Below are 23,337 nucleotides of genomic sequence, written 5' to 3' on the forward strand. Positions count from 1 at the left end.
ATGCACCAGTCTGCCTCAGCCTCTGGGCGGTTCTTAACACAGATCATCCTACCAGGTACATCCTTCCCCAGCTGGCCCACCTGTGGATTCATCCTTCAAGTCATAGCCACTGACCCGCTAACCCAGGCTGAGCCTTGACCCCTTCTGGACTCCTCCCCCGACCCCAGGACCCTTCCTCAGCTCGGCCCTGACCCCACACCCCTGAGGCCGGGAGTGGCTGTGTTCGACTGTCCCTCTTCTGCTCTAAAACCTCCTATGGCTCTCATCTACCGCTATTAAAATCCAGGCTCCTAACAGCCTCCAGAACTGCCGACCCCATCATGTTGACCCCCCTAGTGCTTCGTTTGCCCCATTGCCGCACTCACTGCCCTCTGGCTCACATAGGGGTATTTGTACATGCTGTTCCTTCCCCCAGCACACCGTTTCTCCTGCTAGCAAACCTCAGCCTTTACACTCATCCTCAGGTCTCAGCGAAGCTGTCACCTCCTCCAGGAAGCGCCCCCCACCCCTGAAGCCGCAGGGTTGGATCAGGACCCTTTCTGGGGTCCTCCTGCACCCTCTGTCCCCCATCACAGCTCTGCTCTTGTCATGGCCCGCCATCCTCCAGGATGGGAGCGTTCTCCCCACCCTGGGAACGTGGCAAGGCCCCTGCATACATTGGATGCCTACTGCAAACCTGGCCCAACTTGGCACTTCACCCACATCATCCCTGTGGTCACATCCATGGCAGAGGGGAAAACAGGCCAGAGGGAGACACTGCAGGCAGGGGAGGCAAACACAGGCATGGCCTCCAGCTGCCACTTACTTGCATCTGCCCTGGGGGTCAGTTTGAGCCCTAAAGGGTGGAAGTGAGATTGGGGTTGCAGGAAGAACTTGGGAGGCTGGTCCCAAGGGGGAGTCGAGGGAAACCCCTCCCAAGTCACCCAGCACTCTGAGAAGGAAGCTTGGGAAGCCGGACTCAGGCAATAATAGAGGGTGCCGAGGCATGGGTTTGGTGGGAGATAATGGGGGGGGGGGGTACAGAGGCATGAAGCTTGGGGACAGGAATGGGAGGTGAAAAGGTGGGTGCTGATATGCTTACCCTGACCCCTCAGTTTATTAAAACCCCAACAAGATACAGGGTCAACCTGGGGGCACAGGCCAGAGGGTGCAGGGACAAATGGAGAGTGGGAAACTCGCCATGAGTTCTGGGGGTGGGGTAGCTAAGAACAGAGATCCCAGCCACATATTGCCCACCACACCCCACCCCACCCCACCCCCATGGTCCTGCCACCTCCTCCAAGGTCCAGGTCTCCGCAGAAAGGTGCAGAAGACCCCCATCCAAGCGACACCGCAGCTGGCAAGGAAGGCTGCCAGAGCTTGGCTCCGCCTCCAGGAGGTGGGGGAGGAGGACGGGCTGGGGGCCAAGAGGGGGAGGGGACCCCGCAGAGCATAACGGTCCGGAGTTTTCCAAAGTAAGAGCAACCGTCCTGAATGAGGAAGAGCCAGGCAGTGTTGTACTTGAGCAGTCAGTCCCTGGAGCTCGGCTGGGCCGGGCCCGTGTGGGAAAGAGGTGGGGTGGGGGGCGCAGGGGTCCCCTCTCCCAGGCGTCTGGAGGTGGGGGCAGGTAGGCCGGGCCTCCGGGTGTAAGGGGATTCCGGGCGCACTCACCCCACAGCTCGGAGATCTGGGCCGGGCCCGCTGCAGGCAGTCCCTCGGTCCCTCGTCTGCCCGGAGCGTAAGTACCGCGCGCAGCAAGGACTGGGGAGAGGCCGCGGCCCAGGGAGCTCAGCCTGGGGGCAGGGCCAGGGGCGGGGCGGCTGGGGGCGGGGCTCCGGACGGAAGTGGGGCGGGGGACCAGGGGGAGCCCCATCTGGGGGCACTGAAATCCTCCATGGGGTCCCTGTGGGGGAAAGCCTTAAATGGGGACACTGTGTACCCCCACATGCACACACATGAATGGGCACCCTCAGACCCTTCCCTTTGGAAGCCTGATGACAGAGGGAGCCCTTATCCTGCTTCCCCTCCCCTTCCAGGTGCAGATCGTGGCCATGGCAACGGATGAAGGGGCTGGATGCCGGAGGCAGCGGCAGAAGGCTCCCCAAACACACCCAAATACTGGATGTCGGAGAAGGGGCAGAAAGAGACCCTCCCAGTCTGGGTTGGATGGCAGAGACCGCGCCCCCTACACACACACACACACACACACACACACTCACTCAGAGAGTGGGGGAGGGGCACAGGCACAAAGAGGCGCCCTCCCACTGGGATCTGTTTAGGGTCCGGGAGGATGAATGGGGGACACGGTGGCAGAGGCCCCCCCCCTAGGCATAACCTTGAGGAAGGGGTGGAAAGCACAGCCCCAGATTGGAAACAGATGGGGCCACCGTGCCAGGCCCAAGACATCCGATCCACAGGGGTGGGTGGAAAGGAGGGAGGAGGAGGGGCGGCCCCACCCGGGCAGCCAATCCCGGCCGGCGCTGCTGCCCGGTGCGGATTTGAAAACTCCTGGGCTGAGGAAGGGAACCAGGAGGCCCCGCGGGTCCTGGGAGCTCGGGAGGCGCTCAGGGAGGGGCCGGGACCCTGATAGAGACCCAAGGGCCACCGCAGGGGCTGGCTCCTCCATCTACTCCCATCCCTGGCGTAAATGCCTCATGTTCCACCATCAGTGCTCAGGACGACTCCCATAGCTAACATGTGTTGAGCTCTTAGCGTATACAAAACGCTGTGAGTGCTCACCATCACCCCAACATCACCACAATTTTCAAAAGGGGTTAGTGGAGAAACAGAAAGAAGTTACTTGTCCAAGGTCAGGAAGAGCAGGGATTGGAACCAAAGTTTGGGTCCAGAGGCTGAGCCCTTAACCACAATGCTGCAGGAGGCCTGAGGCTGGAAAATGACAAATCACTACAAATGTAAAGCATCTGGGGACATAGCGGTGACAGAGCGAGACCAGCCCCACCCTCTAAAAGCTCACTGCCCAGTGGGGCAAAGGACATGGGCTTTGATGGGACACACGCTGGCAGATGTGGGAACCCAGGGACGCCCTTGATAAGGGGTTCAGGAACAACTCACATCTCATGGTGGCCCATGCATGTCCTGCTATGGCTGCCTTAGAGGGTCCATTCCCCGCCTCTCCCTAGCACCTTCACGGGGTGATCTGCCTCTTTCCCTTCCTATGCCTCAATTCCCTCCTCTGCAAAACAGAACATATAATGCCACCTCCCCTAGCATTGGGAATTCCCAGCCTGTGCTGGAGTTCCCAAAGCACTGGGCACACAGTAGGTATTCTGTGACTGTCTGGATGTGGACTCTCCACGGAGCACACAGTAGATGCTGCTAAACAGGATACTCAAGATATCTCCCCTCCCTCACAGCCCCAACTGTGAGAGGCACACAGTAGATGCTTCATGAGGTGGGACACCTGGCACCCCAGCACAACATGGGGCACACAGGAGGTGCTATACATCAACATGAGTAAAGAATCAAGCAGCGTAACCTCCCCTAGCTCAGCAGGGCACACAGTGGGCCCTCAGAAAATGCCACCAGGAGGATAGTAGGTGCTTGCATCTGTGGATCGACGGCCCAGGCACAGGGCTCATGCACACCTGGGAATGAATTACAAACACAGCCCATATGCCCTCAAGCAAGAACCTGCACCTCCCTGGGCCTCGGTTTCTCCTACTGTAATAAAAACCAGGCTCACAGCAGGCACTTAATAAATTCATGTTGTCTGGACACCCAGGGCTATGTGACCTGGGGCAGAAGTGCCTATCTCTAGGTTGTCCAGGACCCAGGGGATGCTGGCTGAGGACCTGCCGTCTCCTCCCCAGCCAGCCCTGCCCTCTCTGGGCCTCTTGCCTATGTCTCCCTGGAGATGACCTCTTGCCTCCATGCAATTGCAGTGACCGCAGTGGGCTGGGAATACAGCCACCCTGAGGTAGGGGTCGGGAAGATCTGGGCCAGAAATGAGGCCTGTGTCTGGTCTACCCAACCTGGGTGACCCTGTCTGCACAGTGCCCTGAATGTCCCCCATCACATCTCCATATGTTAACTGCCTGGTCACAGGCCTGCCTCTGCCACCAAACTGTGACCTCCAAGGGTAGGGCTGGGTCTGTCTCTGTCTTGATCAGAGCACATGCTCTGTGCTGGGTCCCCAGCCCCCAGCAGAGGGTATGCATGACACACAGTAGGTTCTCAGCAAACCTTTACATAAAAAGCCAGGACCCTCCTCACCCAGAAGAGCCCTCTCCAACCTTATTCTGCCTCAGGGGTCATGGTACACAGTGCCCACCACAAAGCAGGCATCTTCACCCACCCTTTATTAAACATTTCTGAGTACCTACTCTGTGCCAAGCCTGGTTTGGGACACTGGGGACACATCAGTGACTAAGACTGACAAAGATCCCTGCCCTCGTGGAGCTCATGCTCCAGTGCACGCAATGAAAGGGAAACAGAAGAAATAAAATACACCAAGGGTTAGTAGTAAATGCTCTGAAGATGGACAAAGTGCAAAAGGGGGGGGGGACCAGGAGGGGCCTCATGGAGTGGGATGCAGTCTTAAATGGGGGTTGCAGAGTAAGGAGGTGACATTTGACCTAAGACCTGAAGGAAGTGAGGGAATGTAAAGAAAGTGTGCATGTTTGGAGCGTGATCCAGGCAGGGGGCCCAGCATGTGCAAAGGTCCTGAGGCAGGACCATGCCTGACAGTGAGGAGTCCCATGTGGCTGAAGCAGAGTGAGCAAGGGAGAAAGAGAGAGGAGGCGAGGGCAGGGAGGGGATGGGGGCAGGTCGTACAGGGCCTTGTGGGCTGCCAGGAGAACTTGGGCTTTTACCCAGAGGGAGGTGGGAGCCCTGGAGGGCGCGGGCAGAGGAGGGGTGGGACTTGACTCAGGTGCTCACAGACACCGTCTGGCCTCTGCATGGACTGACTGTGGAGGTGGAGGGAGGACAGGGCAGGGAGGTGAATGCACTAGTTCAGGCCAGCAATGAGGGGGCTGGATCAGGTGGACGCAGAAGGAAGGCTGGGAGAAGTAGGCACGTTCTGGACAGATTGTGAAGACAGAGCCAACAGAATTGTCTAAAGGACTGGTCGTGGGTAAGTTAAGGAGGAGATTCAAGGATGACTCCAAGGTTTTGGGCCTGAGCACCTCGAAGGTTAAGAGCGGCCACCTCTGGGAAGCTCTTCCTGGCTGCTTTGCCCACTCAGTGCCCTTGAGGGCCGGCCCCAGGAGCCCCCAAATGTTCGGCTGATATGTCCTCTATGTACACACAGGAGGCAGCTGCCCTTGGGAGAAGCATGGGGCTAGATCACGTCAGCTCCCGCAGCTGGGATATTTGGGGGTAATTTTTTTTCAAAATAACTTTTCTTCTAATTATAAAATAGGCGCGTGCAGCAGAAAATTAGCAAAAAATCAGCATAAAGAAGAAAATCAAAATTGCCCATAATCCACCCCTTGCCTGGAGAGAGAGAAAATGTTAATGTGTGGTCGTTTTCAAGCATTCTTTCCACAAGCATTTATTGAGTACCTACTGTGTGCCAGGTGAATGGGGACACAGTGGTGGGCATGACAGAGCCAACTCCCCGTCCTCATGGGGCTCACAGACAAGTGAGGAGACAGATACTCATAGGGAAACCAGCACTTCAATAACAATGCCGGGCATGGCTAAGAGATGCCAAAAACAAAAGAAAATGTGCAGTGAGGCTCTAGAAACCTGGAGGGGCCTCAGGGGGACCTCTCAGAAGACCTGGCTGAAGTATGCAAGTCAGACATACAAACACCTATAGGAACAGAGTTTCGGGTAGGAGAAGCAAGTGCAAAGGTCCTGAGTCTGACGGCTTCCTTCCAGTCTTTCTTCTAGGTGTGCAAATGGGGACTTTTCTTTTTTAAATGGAGATCACCATTATGAGACCATTTGCCTGTGTCCAGCCCACAGAGTTGAATCGGTTCTCACTTGTTCTACATTATAAACAATACTGGGGGCCAGCCAAGTGGTTCAGTTGGTTAAGAGTTAGCTTAAGAGTGCGAACTATGAGCAACAGGGCCACCAGTTTGATTAGCACATGGACCAGTGACGCTGTGCCCGAGCTGAGGTGCTGCTGAGCTGCCAGCTCAGCTGGTGAGAGCACGTGCTTCTAACAAGACTGCCTGTTCAATGGTGGGCTATCCCCGCCCGCAACTAAGACTGAACTTGGCACCTTGAGCTGAACTGCCACCCAGATGGCTCTGTGGCTAGAACGTGCACTCTTAACAAGGCTGCCGGGTTCGACTCCCGCATGGGATGGTGGCTATGCCCACCCGCAACTAAGACTGAACTCAGCACCTTAGGCTGAGCTGCCGTCCGGATGGCTCAGTGGATAGAGTGTGCGTTCTTAACAACAAGGCTGCTGGTTCGACTCCTGCATGGGATGGTGGCTGCGCCCACCTGCAACTAAGATTGAACACAGCACCTTGAGCTTAGAGGCTACGAGCGGCCGACAGGAAGCCAGATAGCAACTAAGATTGAAGAACAACAACTTGGCCGGTCCCCTTCCCCAATTCCCCAACACTGTTCCCCTCCCCCAATTCCCCAATTTAAAAAAAAACAATACCAAGAGGGACAACCACAGATGAAGCTGTGGCCTGTTACTTCCTTCAGGTAAGTTCCAACCAGAAGGTGTCTCTGCTGGGATGCTCTCAAGCCTTTGACACCTGCCCTGATGTGGCGCCCACAGGCAAAAATGCACACACCAGGGTACGAACCCCCCCCCATCCTTCCCATCCCTCTCCCAACCTGTCCCACTGTCCTCACATTTGGAACCAAAATCTCTGAAAGTTTCATTTATGGGCAACCACCAAACTCCACACCCTTGGGATCCAGAACAAGGGAGAAACTGGTTGGGCAGCTTCCTGCTTTCTCCANCCACTAATGAGTGGCAGAGTGGGGATTTGAACCCAAGTTGGTTCTCAACTCTTCCCACCACTCATCTGGGCCTCAGTTTCCTCTTACCAGCCCTCCTCTGAAAGTTTCATTTATGGGCAACCACCAAACTCCACACCCTTGGGATCCAGAACAAGGGAGAAACTGGTTGGGCAGCTTCCTGCTTTCTCCAGCTCCAGGGCTCCCCCCTACCTTCCATCCAGCACAGTATTCATGACCCAGGGCAGTGAGCATGTGCCGACCAGCCAGGAGCCCGCCTCGCCCACACTCACATCACGGTCCTGGCGCCATGTCTGCCTGCTAGCCACACCACACACAGCTGGCACACTGCCCACCCTGGGCTCACCTCAGCTCCTCATCTACCTTTCTCACCTGCCAGTTTCCCCACATCTAACTACCTTCCTCTCCTTCCAGAAAAACCCAGGTGCCTTCAGGTACGGCTAAATCCAGCTGTATCTGCTCTTCCCATGTCCTCTCCCTTCTCAGCTGATGGCAGCTCCATCCTTCTAGAAACTCAGGCGAGAAACTAGGGGCGTCCTGATTCCTCTTCTTCCCTCACTCGTACATGCTGCTGGTCTGGAAATACTCTCAAGTTTCCCTCCTAAGTTTCATCTGAATGTGTCCATCTTTCTCCACGTGCTCTTCTTACCCTGTCTAGCTCCCATTAGTCCCCTCTGCCCTGGTCCCCAGCATCTGCCTTCAATTCCCCACAGTCGGCCCTCCCTACAGCCGCCAGAGGGCGCCCGTGAGCACCTGAGTCGGATCTCAAGTCCCATCCCTCCTCTGCCCACAGCCCTCCAGGGCTCCCACTTCCCTGGGGATAAAAGCCCAAGTCCTCTCTGCAGTCAGCAAGGCCCTGCATGACCTGCCCCATCCCCTCCCTGCCCTCCCCTCCTCCCTCTCTCCCCCTCTCTCACTCTGCTGCAGCCACACAGGCCTCCTCGCTGTTCCTCCAACACGGCAGGCATGGTCCTGCCCCAGGGCCTTTTGCTGGTTCCCTCATGACTATTTCCTTCTCACCATTCAGGTTGCCCTCAAATACCACCTTCTCACTGACATCCTGGCTGAGCACTCGAGCTCAGGCAGCACCCCCCTCATCTTTTATCACATATCCCTCTATTTTTTTTTTTGGTACTTATTTTCATCTGAAATTATCTATCTCTTGTTTACTGTCTAGATTGGCGCTATTCAATAGGGAACCAATAGACACGTATGACTAGCTAAATAAAACTAAATTCAAAATTCAGTTCCTCAGTCACACTGGCTCATAGGCACTCGAGGCTCACGGCCATGGTACTGGCGCAGATACAGTACAATCCTATCATCACAGAGTGTTCTGTGGATGGCTCTGCAGGAGACTGGGAGCCAGAGGGTGGGGCTGGGTCAGCTTTGGTCACTGCTGGGTCCCAGGACCTGGCGCACAATAGGTGCTCGCTAAATGCTCTTTAAATGAATGAATAAACAAACGAATGGCTAAGAGGCTTTTTGAAGCCCGAAGGGGCTGAGTTGCAGGACAGGGCAGAGGTTGGCAGGTGCCATCTGCAGCCACAAAGCCACACAGCTTGGATTTGAACCTGGGTCTACCTGACTTGCAACCCAGGTACTCTCTAAGGCAGCAGTTCTCAACCTGTGGGTCGCGACCCCTTTGGGGGTCGAACGACCCTTTCACAGGGGTCGCCTAAGACCATCGGAAAACAAAAAGATACTTACATTACNTGTGGGTCGCGACCCCTTTGGGGGTCGAACGACCCTTTCACAGGGGTCGCCTAAGACCATCGGAAAACAAAAAGATACTTACATTACGATTCATAACAGTAGCAAAATTACAGTTATAGAAAATAATTTTATGGTTGGGGGTCACCACAACATGAGGAACTGTATTAAGGGGTCGCAGCATTAGGAAGGTTGAGAACCGCTGCTCTAAGGGGCTGCTGCTCCAGGCCCAAAGGCAGAAATTTGTAAAAAGCTGCCCCAGCCATCCCCAGACTCCGCACTGCAGCACCTGCCCCGCCTTTGCACCAACCTGCTGACTCAGCAGGGGGTGGAAGGCCCAGTCCCCCTCCAGGCAGTCCTCTAGGTGGGGCCCCACCACACCTGTCACCATCTCCCACCTTGAGTCATCTGTGGCCATGACTCTGGCCCCGTCCTCTCACCAAGATGCCCCTACACTTGCCAGGTCCCCAGTGAGGACGTGCGTGATGCTCCCCAAAACCCCTCCACACCCCACTCACGACTTCTGCCACATCCCAATTCCCTCATTAAATCTTCCATTCAACTGGCTCATGCCTTTCCCTTAAACAAATTTATGTTAGAAACTAACTCGATAATGCACGGCTCTAACTGCAGAGCCTTGAAAGTCACCAGAAAAAAAATGTTACAATGAAAATATGTACCAAGTTCTTCCATTTTCCCTGGATACTGTTGCTAAGGCAGCAGCCTGAATGGGTTTGGTTATAAAGAGATTGGCAGGTGTTGGTGTTAAAGATCACTCTACACCCGGCTGAGTCTCCTTGACCTGCTCCGTTCCGTACCAACGGAAAGGGGAGTGGTTGCTGATCTGCATAGCTCTCTGCTGCCGGACACCTCCTCTGCAAGTCACCCCAAAACAGCTCATCCCGGAGGCAGGTCCCTCACTTTAGAAATTATGGCCCAAGGGAAGCAGGAGGCCCAGGTTCTCTTCCCAGCTCTATCCCTGGGGAGCTCTGTGGCCCTGAGCAAATCCTTGTCACTCTCTGGGCCTCAGTTTCCATACCTGTACAGAGGATGATTGAGTTTTAGGTGCCTGGGGCTGAGTTTTGTGGGTTCAAGGCCTTTGAAGATCAGGAAAACTGAGGAACAGGCACGTGTGGTCCCTAAGGCAGGGCTTGGTGCAGCCCAACTGACCTCCCTCACAAGGGTGGGACCCGGTCTTGGTTACTGCTCAGCACCTTCCCTGCACCACGCACTATCCTGAGTTCTGGGGACATGGCAGGGAGCAAACAGACAACCTCCCAGGGTTCTCTTCTAGAGAGTGACAAAGACAGCCACGCAAAAATGGGGGTAAAGAGGGAGTTCTGGACAGAGGGGAGGGCACAGCACGTGCAAAGGACCTGAGGTGGGAATGAACACTAAGTTCTAGGGAAAGAGGGAGCCGGTGTAGCTGAGAAGTAGGATTAGAGAGGTGGGGGATTATTTGAGGAATGAACATATTCGAGGCATGAAAAATCATCATACTCCTGTAACAATTCTCCTTTATACCCCACCTGCATTTATAGAGTACCTACAGTATACCAGGCTCCAGGCTGACCACCAGGGACATAGGGTGACCCAGGCAGCCCCAGCCCAGTCTTAGGGAGTTCACTGGCCTGTGGGGGAGGCAGACAGGGGCTCCAGCAGTTAAAGATCAGAGCTGTGATGAAGGATGCCTCTGGCACCAGAGTGGGACAGGCTTCCAGGAGGAGGTGATCTAAGATGCGAAGGAACAAGAGAAACCAGAAACCAGGAGGAGACCTAAGCGCTGGACAAAATGGAAGAGGTGGGAATAGGAACCTTGGTCCAAGTTCCAGTCACATCCCACAGGTGAGAAGACAAGGAAGCTAGCTGCTGAGGGGGGTGCGGCAGCAGGGCCAGAACTGCTGTGTGAGCTCGAGTGCAGGCACAACCTCTCTGGGCAGCTCCCCAAGCTCTCAAGTCCTAGGTGACCAGGAGGAAGGTGACATCTTTGGACAGAGGTTTGGATCTGGACCTAACCCTGTCTTGCCCAAGACCTAAAAACGCTCATTGAGTACTTGGTATGGGCAAAGTACTCAGAACTGAGCTGGGCACACAGTAGGTGCTCAAGGAACACAATGGTTATTATTTCTGGCTCTGCCTAAGGGTCAGGCATACACGAAGCAGTTCATCGAATCCACTCAAAGACTGGTATTATTATTTCCCCCACTCTTCAGTTGGTAAAACTGAGGCACAGAGTTTAGGCTCAAATTCTCACCACTAATGAGTGGCAGAGTGGGGATTTGAACCCAAGTTGGTTCTCAACTCTTCCCACCACTCATCTGGGCCTCAGTTTCCTCTTACCAGCCCTCACCCTCTTGCCTCACCTGGAGGTCACACAATCCCAGAATTCATGGTATCTCAAATTGAGCCCATTAGTGACTCAGCCGTCTGCATGTGGACAGGGGCTGGCAGCCACTTGGAAGCAGAAGGATGGACCCCTGGTAATAAATACGTTTGGGCTCAGCAATTGTCCCAGGAGGTCTCAGCACCAGGCCTTTGCTGTCTCTGTCCCTCTGCCAGGACCACTCTACACCCACCCCACAAAACCCACCTGGCTCCCTCCCTCATCATCTCTATTCAAATGTCACCTTTTCAGCGAAGTCTTCCAGGGCCCCCACCCCCCTATTTAAAATTCTGCCTCCCACTTTGGCACTCCCCATTCCCCTTCTCTGATTTTTCCCCCCTAGAGCAACTGTACCACCCTCTGACATTTGATGTGGTTTTTCTTCTGTTCTTTCTTTATTCTCCATCTCCTCAACTAAAGTACGAGCTGCAAGAGGCCAGAGAAATCTGTTCTTTTACATTCCTCATGCCTGGAAAAGCGAGCAGCTATCACACAGTAGACATGAACACTGCAGAATGGGAGACTCCCTCTTCTCTGACCCCAGAAGGAACCTCTGTGTTGCTTTGTGTCAATCTCTGCAGTTACAGACCAAAGGTAACACTAGAACACAGAGTAATTTATTTTATTTTATTTTATTGGGGAACAGTGTGTTTTTCCAGGACCCATCAGCTCTAAGTCAAGTAGTTGTTTCAATCTAGTTGTGGAGGGCGCAGCTCAGTGGCCCATGTGGGGATCGAACCGGCAACCTTGGTGTTATGAGCACTAGGCTCTAACCAACTGAGCTAACCGGCCGCCCCCAGGGTGAGTCTTTTAAGTGGACATTGTTTCATCCTGTTTGTGTCATTTCCCAAACTGCATTTTTTCCACATGACACTATCTACTCAGGAAACATCCCTGGCCTCTTTTCACCTACCTTACAATCTTTCATTACAAGGCTGGGCCTGTTTATTACAATACCCTAGTGATGGACACTTAGTTTGGCTTTGTTTTTTTCTTTTCTTTTTTTTTAAAGGTTTTATTGGGGAATTGGGGGAGGGGAATAGTGCTGGGGAATTGGGGGAAGGGGAAAAGACAAGTTGCTGTAGTTTTGTTCTTCAGTCTAGTTGTGGAGGACATCACTTCACTGGCCCATGTTGGTATTATCATTGCGCTATCCCCGGGTGAGGCAGATCGGTTGCCAGCCTCTGGATGGCCGCTCACAGCAGCTCTTGGCAGCTCACACCGGCTGCAGGCCACTCACGCTGGCTGCCGGCTACACACGGTAGCTTATGGCAGCCCACTGTGCAGCAGGGGCTGCAGCTTACGCTATCGCCGGCGACTCACGGCAGCCCAGCTCCAGGTCGAGCTGTTGTTCACCATCTTAGCTGTAGAGGGCTCAGTGTCACTGGCCCTCATGTGGGATCCGAACCGGGGCCCTGCTGCTCAGAGCTGGTGTCCCAAGACAGCTCTTAACCAACGGGCCACTCGGCCGGCCCTGGCTTCGTTTTTTTCTTAATCTCACCCAAGGCCATGGGTGAATCTCTACATCCACACCTCTCTCTCTTTCAATGCTGAGAGGTGGAGAGATGTTCTCACATTCCCTTTGGGCCTGCTAACACCACCTCTGGGAATTTATCTGATAGACACATTTCCCTAAAACGACACATGTAGAAAGTCCTCACAGACAAAGACTTGAAATAACCCTAAGTGCCCATCAATAGGGGAACAGTTAAAAACATAACAGTACAAGGAACCAAATAATGCCACAAAAGATTTGTATCTCTTAGTATTACAAGATTAGAATCACAGCTGTGAAAAGGAATGGAGACACCAGATGTACAATTATGAATTACTTTTAAGATACTATATTTTTAAGTGGGAAAAAAAACACACCAAGGTACAGGACAGCGTGTAAAAGATGCTACCATTTGGTTAAACAAAGGAGTATAAATCTTCCCACCTACTGAATATTCACAGAAGAGATCTACTGTTTGGCACTGTCCAAAATAGTAGCCATGAGCAGCATGTGGCTATTTACATTTAAATAAAATAAAATGAAATACAATTTAAAATTCAAGCCCTCTGTTGCAAGAGCCACATTTCAACTGTTCAAGAGGATATGTGACGTGTGTCTACTTTACTTGAAAGTGCAGGTAGAGAACATGTCTATCATTGCATGAAAGTTCAACTGGACAGCACTGATGCACAGCAGGGGCCCAGGAGCTACAACCCACGGGCCACATCTGGCTAACTACGTGTGTACATAAAGCTTTACTGGCACACGGTCACGCTCGTTCCTTCTCATACTGTCTCTGGCTGCCTTCCTGCTACTATGACAGAGTTGAGTTGTAGGAGCAGGACTGTTCAGCCTGCAAAGCTGAAAAGATTTACCGTCTGGCTCTTTACAGAAATAAAATCTACTGACCCCTGTCCTAGAAGGAGGCTGGTGACTGTTTCTGGGGAAGGAGGGGGGAAGAGACCTGAGGATCTGGGGGGTGGCAGACTCTTCATTGTGCACTCTTCTGCACATCCTCAACTGTGTCCCACGTGTATGCATTATCCAGCCAAAAACATAAATTAAAAACAAAAGACGTTGCAAAGTGGCGACGCTTATTTATTCTCCCACCAGTGGCGCCCAGAGGGCCTGAACCCCTGGCGTCACTCTGGGTATTACCAAGCTCCAGACAATTCTACCAAGTGGATGGGCAAAAAATTGGCATCTCATTGTTTTAATCTGCATCTCCTGGGACTCTTTAAATATGGATAAATGTCCATCCACTCATCCATCAGCCCCCAGACTCTGAAACGGCAAAGGGCAAGTGATCCCATCCATCTCAATCGCTGCAGTGTCACCAGCGCCAGTGTGGGGTCGTCAAGCAAACAGCTGGAGCTCAATAAATGTATATTGAGTAGATGCATGAAGTACTGAGGGAGCTAGGCCTGGGCTGGGGCTACATTACATGGCCTAGAACATTGGGGCTGGCGGTGGGCATGCCAAACCAAGATTCTCTAAGGTGGTGTCACCGATGACACGGGGCCAGCCTATCTCCTGAGCAGACCAGAAGGGCCAGCCCCTTGGGCAGGAGCCTGTAGGGCGACGCTCAGTATTGGGGGGAATGGGTATCGTAGGTGGGGGTCCCTTGGCCGCAGGGGTGGGGGAAACCTTGAGCTCCAGACCAGGAGGGAGATTATATATTCATCAGAATCTTAAACAAAAGCCCTGCAGCCGCTTGTCAGCCAGGCTCTGGTTTTTATGGTAATCGGCGATGAATTACCCACAATGCCCGGCCAAGCGCAAGTGGTTCTTGGCCCAGATCCCAAACTAATTTTTATACGTTCGTGTGTATATAATTTCGCTCACTCCCTCCTGTTCCTCTTCCATCATTACTGGGATCAGGGGAGACAGGGTGAACAGGGGCAGAGGGAACCCTGGGTGGAAGGTGGAAGGCACTCACCAAGTCCTTCGAGCCCGAAAGGCACCAGCCCCTGGACATAGAGTGAATGGAGGCAGGAGGTGAGTGCCAAGCTGGAGCCAAGGGGAGCCTGGAAACCACTAAGAACTGAAGCTGGTGGCCCTGGTAGTGAAAGACACACAGAAAAGGAGTAGAAAGAAGAGCCAGGAGGGGAGGGAATGCAGGCCCACGAATGGGGTCAAACCTCTGCCACGTGCTATGTGGCCTGGGGCAAGTGCCTTAACCTCTCTGGGCTTCAGCCTCCTGGTCTGCAACCCAGGTCCCACAACATCACAAACTGGAGGCTTCCATGAATCTCTGTAGTTCTGCCCCAAGAGCTCTAGTGGAGCTTGGAGCTGGCAAAGCCCCAACCCCAGCCCCATCCAACCCCAAACGTGTAGCTGGGCCCTGTTCTGAGGGTTCTGTACATAAAGCTGAGAAATGAGAAAGAACAGGTCTTGCCGAGGGCCACTGGCTTGTTTGCTGCAAGGTGACGCCGGCCCCAGATCACACCCACAGGCTAACTTAGGAGCCACCACCTCCAAGAGACCCACGCCAACGCTTCCAGGGAGAATCAGCCCCTTTGCCTTATGGGAACATTGGTAGCTGTCCTGTATCATAGGGGTCACCATGTCTGTGCCTCCTGTCCTTGCAGATACTCAAGCCAGAGATCTAGGAGTCATCTTTGATTATTTTCAATCCCACCCTCACCCAACAGCTTGGCCAATCCAACAGGCTCTTGTGGAAAATCTTTCCAGAAACCACCCACTTTCCCCCCCTCCAATGCCTCCATCTGGTCCAGCTCCCATCATCTCCAACCTGGGCTAGAGCAGTCACCCCCACCCTGGTCCTCCGGCTCCTGCCCTCACCCCCACGGTCTGTCCTCCCTGCAGTGACAAAAGGATGCCTGTGAGCACCTAGGCCAAGTCCCATCCCTCCTCTACCCACAGCCTTCCAAGGGCTCCCACCTCACTCAAGCTAAAAGCCCAAGTCCTCCCTGCCCTCACCTCCTCCCTCTCTCCCTCTGGCTCACTCTGCTCCAACCACACGAGCTTCCTTGACATTCCTCCAATGACCTAGGCATGGTCCAGCCTCAGGGCCTTCACATGGGCTGTTCCCCATGCCAGGAACACCTTTCCTCCAGAGCCCCACGAAGTTTACCCCCTCACCTCAGGCTGGTCTTTACTAAAATGTCACCTCCTCAGAGATGCCTGCCTTAATTCTATAGCTAAAATAGCCCCTCCTTATCACCTACCTCTTTCCCTGGCTTCATTTTTCTTAAAGGTATGGCATCTTGTAGGCCCTTAATAAATACTTAATCTATTCATTTGGTATCATCCTTCTCCCCGCTATACTCCATGAGGACCAGGCTTTTTCCTCTGTCTTCTGCACCACTCTGTTCCCAGAACCTAGATCAGGACCCAGCACACAGTAGGTGCTCAATAAACATCCACTGGTGAATCTCTAGACCCCCAGCAGGGTCTCGGGCCTAGAAAAAGCACTATGATTGTTTTCTCAACACTCAGAAACTTTTCTCAGGGTCTGAAAGAAAATTTTAGAGCTGAACCATCCCCTGGTGAGGGTGGGGAGGGGAGAAGCACCGGCTCCTGCAACTGGCTCAGTGGGAGCAGCCAAGAGCAGCCAAAGAAAGAAGAAAAACATGCCTGTCCCACAAAGCTGTTCCGGGGAGGCCCACACTGGTTCACTGGTGGCTGGAGTAGAGATTATAGACACTCTTTGTAGGTGGCCAGGTGAGATCCAGTGAATGCTAAAATGTGCGTGCATTCTACAAAGAACCTCATGCTTGTGCTTGAAGCCTGTGAGTAACAAGCACTGTGGCTCACCTCATGAGATGAAAGGGCCTATCCATCAGGAGGGGGCAAGGCATGCCAATGGCCTAGTACACAGCCCATAAAAAGGAGGCGATGGCTCTATACACACCGATGCTATGAGAGAAAGAGCACGGCATGGAACAGTGGGCGTAGGACATGTGGAAAAGGGGTGAGGGGAATAACAGAGCTACATTTGCTAGTGCTAAAATAATAGTAGCAATAGTAACAATAATTGCTAATATAGTAAGACCATGAACTATATGCTAGGCACTGTTCAAAGTGCTTTACACAGAATATCTCACCTAATTTGCTCAATTTTACAGACAAGGAAACTGAGTCTCGAAGAGGTCAGGACACTTGCTCAAGGTCACATCACTTGGACGTGGCAGAGGGGCATATGTGGTAACAAAGCCTGTCACTAGCCAAACTCCTGGTACACAGAAGTTGCCTAATAAATGCCATGGAGATGCCCAAGGGCAAAGGGAGCTGAGGGGGGCTGTGCCCAGGTGGAGATGGCAGGAGCTGTTGAGCAGTTAGTCGGGTGCTTGCTGGGTAGAAGCGGGGAGGGCTTGAGCAATCAATGCAAACTCAGAGAAAACTGAGCGTTGGGAAGCGAGGCAGCTGGCTCGGAGAACAATTGGCTGCCAGTCTCATTTCCTCCTGTGACAGAGATGGGCAGGCCTGGCCAGGGCCCATGGCTGGCGTGGAGCCAGGGTCAGCAGGGACCTCCCCACCTGTCACCCATGATGTGTTCATCAAGAGCAAAGGGAAGGTCACAACCATCCGTGGTGGGTGGCATGAGGGGGCACTTCTTGGGGGGGTGGGGGGGCCTGGCCCAAGGTCAGTGTGGCCCCTAGCAAACCTGTTTTCCTTCTCTGCCTCAGTTGGATCAACTCACCATTCGACCTGTGTTTACAGAGAGCTATATGGTATGAGGTCCGAGACCAAAGGTTTGATGTGAGTTCAGTTCCAGGCTCTGCCCCTTGCTTACTATGTGACCTTAAGAAAATAATTTACCATCTATAAACCTCAGTTTCCCCATCTGTAAAATAGAGTTGTCACACCCTAGCTTGGGAGAACCTTCCCAAGTCACAGACTTTAGATTCAGAGCAACCCAAGTCTGTACTGTGGCTTAACCTCCTCCTAGCTCTGTGGCCTCAGGCAAGTGGTTTGAGCAATCTGGGTCTGCTTTTCTTCATCTGTTAAAGGCTCCTTGTTTGAGTCCCTAGATCAAGCCATGCCTGAAGCTGGTGTATTCTCACATCAGCCTTCTCAGTTACAAGAGCCAATCAATTCATCTGCTTTTTTATTGGCTAGTTTAATTTGGGTTTCTCCTCCTTTCAGGACGCAGGCCCACTGTATGTCTGAGGTTGAAGCCTCATTACTAGCGAGCAGGGAGAGAGCTGAGAGAAACCTTAAAGGCTATCTCGACTCAACAGTCAACTTGTTGAAGGATATCAGACAGACCCAAACCTTTAGGTCTCAGGTCTTTCAAATCACAGTCACCAGAAAGCAACACCCATATGGGTAGCATTATCCAGTCTGGGACTGACGGCAGTACCCACTTACATCTACTGTGTGCTGGGTCCAGTGCAAGACGCAAGGTGAAACATTGACTTCACCTTGAGGGCTCAAGGTGACTTTGTACGGGAAATCTGCCAATGCAGTTCTCTCTATCTGGAACAACCTTCCCTCCCCAATATCTAGCTAACTCCTACTCAACCTTCACATCTTAGATCAGCTGCCACCTCCTCCAGGAAGCTTTCCCTGACCTCCCCTCCCATCCTCTCTTCCCACCCCCCCATCCCAGTTCCAGGTCTGGCAATTTCCATATTTCACTGAGTTTAAGATGCACTGGTATTTTACATGCCAATAAGAGGGGGAGGGGAATGCTGCCAATTAAACTGGACACAACTTCCTTATCACAGAGAATTATCACTGGATAGCTACTGATAAGAGCTTATTTCACTCCTTTGGACATAGATTTTGATCACTTTTCTCTCCTGAACTTGGTACATAAATGGAAAGTGTAAGTAAAATATCAAGTTCAAATTTTCCTAAAACTCCTCTGTGTCCTGAGCCAAGCTCCTCTGAACTGCTTTTTGCCCCAAACTTGCCAATTTGGGGTTTTGCACACAGCACCAGTTCCTGCCAGGTCCCAGGAACCTAGCATGTCTCCTGGGCGGCTGCCCTGGGATTTCCCTCTGAGCTGCCAGCCTCACCTTGGAGGGATCCACAAAAGGTACCAACTGTTGCTGGTGCTCCCGCCCACCCTCACATGGCCCGAACACTGTGCTTTGTCACCTGACGCTTTGGAGGCTGCTGGAATCAAAGCAAGAATAACCACTCTGGGGCCGGCTGAGTGGCGCAATGGTTAAGAACTGGCTTGGGACGCCAGAGGGCCCCGGTTCGGATCCCACATATGAGGGCCAGTGACACTGCCCTCTACAGCTAAGATGCTGAACAACAGCTCAACCTGGAGCTGGGCTGCCATGAGTCGCCAGCGACGGCGTAGGCTGCAGCCCCTGTGGCAGTGGGTTGCCATGGGCTACCGTGTGTAGCCAGCAGCCAGCGTGAGTGGCCAGCAGCCACAGTGAGCGGCCAGCAGCCACAGTGAGCGGCCGTCCAGAAGCTGGCGACTGATCTGCCTCACCCGGGAAGAGCGCAATGATGGTGCCAACTTGGGCCAGTGAAGCAACGTCCTCCACAACTAGACTGAAGAACAAAACGACAGCAACTTGTCTGTTCCCCTTCCCCCAATTCCCCAGCGCTGTTCCCATCCCCCCAATTCCCCAATAAAAATCTTAAAAAAAAATAAAAATAAATAAAAACCACTCTGCCTAAAACTTCCTGGTGCACAGAAGGCACTCAAAAAATAGTACTGGGATGAACAAACAAATCTCACAGGAAATGAGAACTCAGAGAGGTTGAGCACTAGCCACAATGTCACACAGCTAAGCAAGAGGTAAGGGCAGACTTTGAATTGAGGTCTGACAGAATCATCAGCTTTCCACTGGTCTGCATGGCTGATAGAACTTACCATGTACTTTCCTAAAACAGGACAGGTTAGAGACCCCAGCCAATGTCGCAACGAAAAGACTCAAACTCACACAGCCTTTAAATGCACATGGTTAATCTATAAATCAGGAAAAAGTGATGGACATTTAAGTGCTTGGGGAGCAAGCTGCACCCCGGCCAGATCCATTAGCAGGTCAGCCCAACTGGCCACCCTGCCACTGTGCAACATCTGGCTGTATGACGCTGGCAGATGATGCGACCTCTCTGGGCCTCAGTGCTCTCATCTGTCAAATGGGTATGAGTCTCTCCCTCGCAGAATTACTGTGAAGATTAAATCCACAAAAAGTACATGAAAAGTCTGCCTTTAAACTCTGCCCATTCCCAAGTCTGCCCACTCCTCTGTCTTCACCTGGTCCAGTCCCATCATCACCTGCCTGGACCAGCACAGTCCCTTCTGCCCTAGTCCACCGGCTCCTGATCTCGCCACTCCATCTGTCCTCCTTGCAGCAGCCACCAGAGGGCGCCAGTAAGCACCAGAGTCAGCTCCCACTCCTCCGCCCACAGCCCTCCAGGGCTCACACCTCCCTCTGGGGAAAAGCCCAAGTCCTCCCTGTGGCCCCCAAGGCCCTGCACAACCTGCCCCCATCCCCTCCCTGTCCTCACCTCATCTCCTTCACTCACTCTGCTCCAGCCACACGGGCCAGCTCACTGTTCCTCCAACATACCAGGCACGGTCCTGCCCCAAGACCTTTGCACGGGCTGTACCCTCTGCCCAGAACATTCCTCCCATTTGATTTCCCCTCCACCTCTACCAGGGCTTTACTCAAACTGCCACCTCCTCAATGAAGCCGTCCCTACCACCCCACTTAAAATGACAACCCTCATCCCTCCACTCTCAAATCCCTTTTTCTCCTTCCCCATTTTCCCTTATCACCATCTAACGTGACACAGATTTTATTTTGCTTATTGTCTCTCCATGATCAGAACATGAGCCCCACCAGAGCGAGGAGCACACAGTAGGCATCAGAGGCAACTCCCCAGTAACTAAAGGCACAGGGTGGTGGGGGGGGGGGAGGAGGCGTGGCTGCAGCTGGGCCTGCTGTGGGCGGAAGCCTCCACGCCTCCTCCAGCAGGGCTCTTCCTGTCCCCATTTCTGAGCCACCCCTGGACTCTGCCCCCTGTCCCCTTTCCTGAGCCTCCAGCACCTGCTGAGTAAACACAGGAAGTGGGGCCACCTGCACAGAGCCAGTGACCAGGGCCAGGCAGGTCCCTCCGGTCCGTTTAATCCCTGCCCTGGTGGGAGGGAGGACCCCTGAGATTGAGTCAGGACCCCAAAGCCAAACAAACAGAGTGACTGGAGAAGTGTCCGACTCCCTGATCCTGCTCCCAGGAAGTGCCAGCCCTCAGAAAACACCTCATAAATATTTAGCGAATACGAGCACCATCTCACCCCCGTGCTGAGCCCAGCGCTGGTCTAAAAGGTTCACCCTTAGTAACTCATCTGATCCTCCCAAGGACCCTGGCAGGGTGGGGGTCATCAGTCTCCCCATTTTACAGATGGAGACACTGAAGCCAGAAGAGGTAAAATCACAGCAAATAAGGAACAGAGCTGGGATGTGAACCCAGGACATCTGGCCTTCCAGTCCGGCTCTTAACCACTAATCTACATTGTCTCACTAAATGACAAGAATAAAACGACAAGAAAACGCCTATACTCATAACTTCTATAGATCTTTAGCTGTGTAGTAAGGCTCAGAGCACTTCAGCCATTTGCCTAAGTCCCAAGGTACCGTATTTTCCCATGTATAAGACACTCCCATGTATAAGATGCACCTTAATTTTGGGGCCCGAAATTTAAAAAAAAATGTATTACATAAAGTTATTGAACTCAAGTTTTATTCATCATAAAATTCATACAACTCCTCATCATTTGCGGGAAATGCAAGTAAAAAAACCTACAACCACTGTATAAGAAGACGCACCCAGTTTTTAGAGCCCAAATTTTTCGAAAAAGGGTGCGTCTTATACATGGGGAAATACGGTATTCCCATTTCACAGACAGGTAAACTGAGGCTCAGAGAAATGCCACCATTTGACCAAACCCCAAGTTGTCCCATTTCCAGAAGGGTAAACTGAGGCTCAGAGCACTTCAGCCATTTAATTTGCCTAAGGCCTAAGATGTTCCCATTTCACAGACAGGTAAACTAGTCTCAGAGAAGTTCTGACACTTGCCCAAGGTCACACAGCCAGCCATAGGCAGCACTGGGACTCAAACCCAGGGCTTCCCAAACAGACTTGGGACTATGGGCCACATGGTCCCACCTGAGCTGACATGAGCCTACAGCAGAAGCTCTCGGCTTTGCAAACCAGACACCCCACGGCGGCTGTGCCTCGATGAAGTGTCCACAGGGACACACAGAGCCAAAACCTAAATGACAAATGTCCTGGATTGGGAAAGTAGCCCTGTGAATGGTTGGGGTTCTTCAGGCAATAAGGGGTAGGGGTGGGGGAACCACCTAACACCAACTATATTTTTTTAAATCCCACAGCAATAAGGAGAGTGGCCCGTCACCACTGTGGCATCACATCGGTGGGCAGGCAGAGGCCCCTGAATGCTGGCAGGAACGTGGCTATTTTAAAGGGGCTATTTCTGGAGGCCGAGGTGAGAACACGGGGGCGAGAGAAAGATCAGGAGCAGCCGCTGGGTGGGCTCTGCCAGCCTGAACTGGCCAACTGGGTGGGGGGCAGGGTAGAAAGGGAGAGTTTGGGAGCCACCTGCTTGGTGCAAGTGCAGGCACTGCCACCAGCCAGCTGGAAGACTTCAGGTGTCTGGGAGCCTCATTTCTTCCCCTGTGAACTGAGCTCTGTTTATGCTAAACATATACATTGAGCCCCTACTGTGCACAAGCGCTGCTGTGGACATAGCAGAGAAGACAGGCAAAAACGCCTCCCCAGGAGAGTCCCAGCCAGAGCAGGAGGCGGATAATAAGAAAGATGCCTACAACATGGAAATGGTGACAAATGTTTCGAGTAAAAGCAGAGCAGGAAAGGGGAAAATGAGGAACCAGGTAAACAGGTGAATTTTGCAAATAATAATTCTGCAAATCTCAATAGGGAGGTCAGGCCTTGAAGCATCACTTAAAAATGAGATGGGGGCGGGCCGGCCGAGTGGCGCGATGGTTGAGAGCTCGCTTGGGATGCCAGAGGGCCCCGGTTCGGATCCCACATATGAGGGCCAGTGACACTGCCCTCCGCAGCTAAGATGCTGAACGACAGCTCAACCTGGAGCTGGGCTGCCATGAGTCGCCGGCGACGGCGTAGGCTGCACTCCCTGTGGCAGTGGGTTGCCATGGGCTACTGTGTGTAGCCAGCAGCCAGCGTGAGCGGCCAGCAGCCACAGTGAACGGGCCGTCCAGAAGCCGGCGACTGATCTGCCTCGCCAGAGAAGAGCGCAATGATGGTGCCAACTTGGGCCAGTGAAGCAACATCCTCCACAACTAGATTGAAGAACAAAAAACGACAGCAACTTGTCTGTTCCCCTTCCCCCAATTCCCCAGCACTGTTCCCATCCCCCCAATTCCCCAATAAAAATCTTAAAAAAAAAAAAAATGAGATGGGGGCACCGGTTAGCTCAGCTGGTTAGAGCACGGTGCTGATAACACCAAGGTTGCCGGCTCGATCCCCGCGTGGGCCACTGTGAGCTGTACCCTCCTTAAAAGTCAGCTATGCCATTGTAGCATGAAAGCAATGTGTAACCAATGACCATGGCTGCACCCCAATAAAATTAAAATTAAAAAAAAATGAGCAGAGACCTGAAGAAGAAAAGCACTGTCTCCTGAGGCTCACATACCGCCACTGTTAGGATCAAGTTGGGCTACGGGTGCCAAAAACCTCACGAGAGGCATAATCTCTCTCTTCACAAGGAAGCTCCCAGGTTGGCCTTTCAGGGTTTTGTGCCCACTCCACAATCATGGAGGCCCAGGCTCCTTCCATCTCTTTGATTCCCCCATTCTTATCCATGATACCTGTCTTGTGATCCAAAATGGCTGCCTGAGCGCCT

General features: G+C 52.9%; 1 protein-coding gene across 7 annotated transcripts in view; it reads right to left on the reverse strand.

Moving 5' to 3' along the window:
• The window catches only part of PTPRS (protein tyrosine phosphatase receptor type S), a 111,957-nt gene that overhangs the window by 76,725 nt on the left and 11,895 nt on the right, over nt 1–23,337 (reverse strand). The window contains exon 1 of one of the 7 annotated variants that reach the window (XM_019653409.1): nt 1,651–1,748. The exons of the other annotated variants lie outside the window; for them this stretch is intronic. The gene's annotated coding sequence lies outside the window, so the exon portion shown is untranslated. Of the gene's footprint in view, nt 1–1,650; nt 1,749–23,337 lie in introns of those variants that run through there. 7 annotated transcript variants of the gene reach the window in all.

Source organism: Hipposideros armiger, unplaced genomic scaffold, assembly GCF_001890085.2.
Source record: "Hipposideros armiger isolate ML-2016 unplaced genomic scaffold, ASM189008v1 scaffold_202, whole genome shotgun sequence".
Taxonomy (NCBI): domain Eukaryota; kingdom Metazoa; phylum Chordata; class Mammalia; order Chiroptera; family Hipposideridae; genus Hipposideros; species Hipposideros armiger.